At 43.5% G+C, this 5,264-nt stretch overlaps 1 protein-coding gene across 1 annotated transcript in view; it reads right to left on the reverse strand.

The window, feature by feature from the left end:
• The window catches only part of Jkampl (JNK1/MAPK8 associated membrane protein like), a 1,093-nt gene extending 1,055 nt beyond the window's left edge, over window positions 1-38 (reverse strand). The window contains 1 exon segment of the mRNA NM_001109242.1: window positions 1-38. This exon segment is cut by the window's left edge and continues 1,055 nt beyond it. The gene's annotated coding sequence lies outside the window, so the exon portion shown is untranslated.
• Window positions 39-5,264: the final 5,226 nt, after the last annotated feature.

Here is a 5,264-nt window from a genome sequence, read left to right on the forward strand (position 1 = left end):
GTCCAGGTGGCTCCACCTCCGGGTGTCCTGGGGGATCATTCTGAAGCCCCGCCCCTGCCCCACCAGGCTCCTCTGTGGGTTCAAGCTCCCAGTCCTGCTTTCTTGACTTAGGCTCCCAGGAGTGATCCGTTTCCTGGTCTAGTTAGGGTTCATAGAACTAACATAGGCCCTTGGAGTGTACTTCAGGGTGTCAGATTTTTCTGCTTTTGCTGCTGGTCTCAGTCGGGGAGAGGAGAAGAAATGTAAATTCAGACATGGTTGAGAAACCATAGTTCCTTCTTTAGAATAGATTGGCACACAGCAGAAGATACAGGTGACAGGCCAGTGTCTCGTGACATTCATAAATTTATCGGATCCTAAAAATTCGCCTTCTCACAGGATTATTTTAAAGAAGCTTAGCTTGCTTTGGGTGCATAATGTCTTAATCTTTCATCTTTAGCATTCATGTTTGATAAAAAGTGATTCCTCATGTAAATTCATGTATTGTAATTCAATCCTCCCTAAACTCTCTGGATAGAGAGCTACAGAATGCTACTCTCCCCTTTGCTCTTGAGAAAGGATCAAAAAAAAAAAAAAAAAAGCAACACTGCCTTATGGTGGGTGAGTTCATCCAAAACCTGAACAAGTTCTTTCATATTTCAGAAGCCGTGACATTTACTCATGTGTCCTTCACCTAACAAGTTGCTGTTCACTTTACACACACACACACACACACACACACACACACACACACACACACACACACGGGAGGGAGGGAGGGAGGTAGGGAGAGAGAGAGAGAGAGAGAGAGAGAGAGAGAGAATCTACTTTTCTTTCTTCCTCCCTCACTTCCAGTGTGGTTTCTGACCCATCCTGTTCCTTGCCTTCTAGAGTACCTATTCTACTCCGGTTACCTCATGGCCCTACAATCCAGAGTTATGACACTGCTAGGAGTGCCCAGGATGACATGTGTGAAGGCTGGCCATTGAACTTCTTAATACTGACTGAAAAAATCCCAAGGGTCTTATGGTCTATCTTTTGTGGGTAACTGCAAGCTAAAATTAGCAGTCATGTAGTGGCTACAGTGTATTAGCCTTGTAAATATTTCACTTACAGAGAGATATCTGATACATGTCTTCCAGGCATTTGAAGAGAGCATGATGAGGGACGAGTTAGCTCTGGCTTGCTCTGCGGCATGCTTAAGTGGGTCTAGTTGTCATAGCATCTGTGCTATTCAGTGCTTTGCTTGGTAGCTGGTTCCTGCCTGGCAAGTGGAAGCTGCACTTGCCACATCTCACCCGGGACATGTCTGTGTCTGTTGGGGACCGGCCTATGATGATGTCTCTGCTGGTATGTCTATGTTAGTAGTTACTGCTTTACTGTGAATGAGAAATTTAGCCACAGGAGTCAATCAGAGCAGAAGGTTCTAGTTTTGTGGTTACTTCCAACCTAAACTCAAGGTTTTCCCTTAGAAATTAGTTTCTTGGATACATTAGGAATCTTGGATTAAGATGTAAAAGCTAAGTTGACAATATAGTTCATGGCAGAACACTCACCAAGCCTGCACTCAGGGGGCCTTGGGCCTGATATCCAGCACTTTCCCTGCTGGCCAGATATGCAAGTAAAGTGTTTATACTTCTCATTATGTCTAGTTGGTCCTTTTCCCACACATGGATGACTGCTGGCTGGTTCTTAGATAGTAACAACATGCTGAGGGTCACAGCAGAAACTTGAGGTTAAGTGTGAGATGGTCAGTGTTACTTCCTTCTAGTAAGTCCCCCACCCCAGCCCCGCCACCGCTGCTTTAAACTTCAAATGTAGGCAGAGTGAATGTAGTTGCCTCATGTCCAATCTAGAGAGTCATTGCTTAGAATGAGGTCCCTGATGGTCCTAGGCTGGAGAGGGCTCTTTCACCAGCAGTTGCCTTAGTTCTTGAGAACTCTGTGCTGGGTTCTAAGGTACCAGAAGAGGTGAGTTACCTCCATTTATTCAGAGAGTTCTTTCTTTTAAAAACAAGGGTTTGGATGCTGCAGTGAGCTGTCATGCATGGCAAGCTTTATAAGTAGGCTTTAAATGTTAAAACGTTTCCACTACTGTTACTGTTTTCTCCACAAAGCAGAGATATCTCTGAGACGGCCTCCTAAGTCATGTTTCATCATGGAGGAGCTTAGACCAAGAGGTTGACTTGTAGAATGAGGTAGCTTCTAAGAAAATCTTTATTAATTCAACCACCCAGTCTAGGCCTCAAAGCATCCCTTCAGTAGCTAATTCACACTTTCATTTCCTTGTTTTTCCCAAGAATCTTTGGCATGTGAGATGACGTAAGACTGAACATCCCACCCATCCTCAGCTCCAGATCTCACATCTTTAGCCAAAGTGCCAAAGTTCCGTGGGTAGCCACTGTGTGGGTTGTTTATAGTTTAATGTCTGTAACCTGAAGGAAAGGCATTGAAACACTTTACCTTTTAAATAAAGTTCTCTTTCCACAGAAAACAACTTGGGACATAGACTTTTTTAAAAAAAATTATTGCATGGTGTAAAGTAGGCTTATGAGATGGAGGAAGTAACACAGTTATGTATAACATTTTACATTTTTCAACTAATTCAAACTTTTACTATATCACAGTTGAATACAAAGCACTATGATTAATTACATTCACTACTACTACCCTATCTCACCCCTACTGTGATGATCTTTTTCCTGAGCTAGCCCCACACCATTCATGTCTCTTCCCTTCCCTTCCCCTCCCCTTCCCCTTCCATTCCCTTGCCTTCTCTTCTTTTCCATACCCTTCCCTTCCCTACCCTGCCCTTCCCTTCCCTTCCCTTCCTTTCCCTGCCCCTCCCTTTCCAGCTCTTCCCTAACTCACAGCTATGGCTACTGTGTATTCATTATTGTGGCTGCCATGTCCAATCCAGGAGGCACGCTCTTCCCCATCCCCCAGTCCCTGAGCTCTTTCCACTCTTTCCTCTGTGATGTGCCCTGGGCCTTGGAGGGAGTGACAGAGATGTCTTGTTAGGGGCCAAGTCACTTATTCTCAGCCCTTTGATCAGTTATGGGTCCTGCTTTTACTGTCACTCACTTTCAAAAGAGTCTTCTCTGACCAAGGCTAATAGCAGAGTCAGTTTTGATCAATATCCAAGAAGAGCAATGACTCTGATAACTGTAAGAGGTTTGCCAGGGCAGCCATTGTGCCCTCACAAACTGCCTTATTTCAAGAAAAATAAGTTTTACAGAAACTCCTTCATACCCTGCACATCATTTGATAAAACACAGCTCATGGACGTGTTCAAATAGTCACAATGAATCCTGCAGAGTCAGAATTACAAGCGTGCACTTTTAAACTTACACGGGAACTTAAAATAAGAGCAAAATAAGGAAAACAATCCAACAGACGGCTTAAGATCTTCTGACGGGCCCATAATTTAAGGAGAAATTAAGGGTTCTTATGAGTTTCTTAATATGAAAGAAAGATAGAATTCTATGTATTAAGACTTATGGACTCAAGCTAAATATTTGGAGAAATATTTATAGTTTTCATTTATTCATTAGAAAAGAAGAAAGTAAAATCAATGGGCTAATCAAAGGAGAGTCTTACTTTTTGGCATGGCAACCTGACACTGTCATCTACGTAGTTCATGTTTGACAGCTGTACAGTCGAGTTACTACAACAACCGCCACCACCACTGCCGCCGCCGCCACCACCACCACCACCACCACCATCATAACAACAACAACAACGAAACCACTGCGTTAAGTGAATTTACAACTTTGCGTTGGGCCCCGTTCATAGATAGCTATGCTTGGCCTCATTCCACTCAAGGCAGTAGATTGATTATGCTAAGTTTCCAAGTTAAAAAGTTGAAACAGTACAACAAAAGACTTAAAACAAAAACCATGGAGAGAAAATATTGATACAGGGACAAATCAAATGAAATTACTAGAGTTTAATGCACAAATTAAAAGCATAGGAAATAAAAAGTCAAAACGTGTAGTTGAAATAAAGACGCCGTTCTAGAAATGACCAGTAGCGTGGATGAAACTTCACTGCTATCACACCAAGGATAAAAAAGATGACAGATAAGTAAAACTAAGAACAAACAGGGGGATTTGTCTAACAGTAATACGTTCATGATGGATAAAGGGAGGCTTAGCCTTTTGTCTGTAGATGGGAGGTCTCCATAGACTCTATCTCAGTGAGAAAACAAAGCTCATGAGGATGATGTAAGAGGAATTAAAGACTCTCTTGTTCACAATAACCTATTGATAATCAATAAGAATAGCCAACATCTTCAGTGTTACAGTTATGGCCCTCTCTCTCATTACTGCTACCTTCAACCCCACATAATCGTGAATGAATGGATGAGGCCACTGTCCCACTCAGCACCCAGTGGAGCAGGGTAAGTTTCACAGGAATTGAGAGCTCCAAAACCCTTCATGAAGGGGCCTGCTCCACTTGAAAGAACGGGGAGTGATTTGATTCTTAGGGCACCGCCAGAAATGACAGCTCCTCTTGTCAGATAGTAGCAGGTTAAAGCACAGTGACAAATGGAGAGGTAGTGTGAGCGTGCTTATAGTCAGAACAAGCCTTGAAGACTGGTAGGTAATTTTTTTTCTGAGACAGGGCATCTCTACGTAGCCTTGGCTGTCCTGGAATTCCCTACGCAGACCAGGCTGACTTGGAACTTAGTGAAATCCACCTGCCTCTGACACCCGAGAGCTGGGATCAGAGGCATGTACCACTATGCCAGAGATGATAGCTGCTTTGGTTACCTTGAGACAGTGCAGTATCACCTGTGGAGAGAGTTTCAAAGCAGGATATTGTCTAGATCAGGTGGGTCTGTGGGTGAGGCAGTGGGAGATGGTTTTTCTGTGGTAATTGATATGGCAAGGCTCAGCTCCAGTAACTGTACAAGGACAGGGAAACAAATCTAACAGTAAGCACACATGTATTTATCCTCTTTCTTGGATGTGATGTGGGTAAGCTGCTTTAAATTCCTGTCTTGACTTCTCTGCAATGATGAACTCTAACCTGCAATTGCCAAGTCAAATCAAAACTTGAAACCCTTTCCCCTGGTTGCTTTCAGTCAGGGTGTGCTACCACAGCAACGGGAATGAAGCTGCTAGGACAGTACCTGTGGAAATGTCCACAAACTATCCAGCAACCAACTGGTGTTTAGTGGAGCCTCTCCAGCAGGAAGCGGCACCAGATGAAGGCATTGCTGACAGAGATAGGGAATACGACAGAGAGCTGGGATAAAATTACTCTTATCTCAGGGTGAGC

Source organism: Rattus norvegicus, chromosome 4, assembly GCF_021556685.1.
Source record: "Rattus norvegicus strain SHRSP/BbbUtx chromosome 4, alternate assembly SHRSP_T2T, whole genome shotgun sequence".
NCBI classification, from domain to species: domain Eukaryota; kingdom Metazoa; phylum Chordata; class Mammalia; order Rodentia; family Muridae; genus Rattus; species Rattus norvegicus.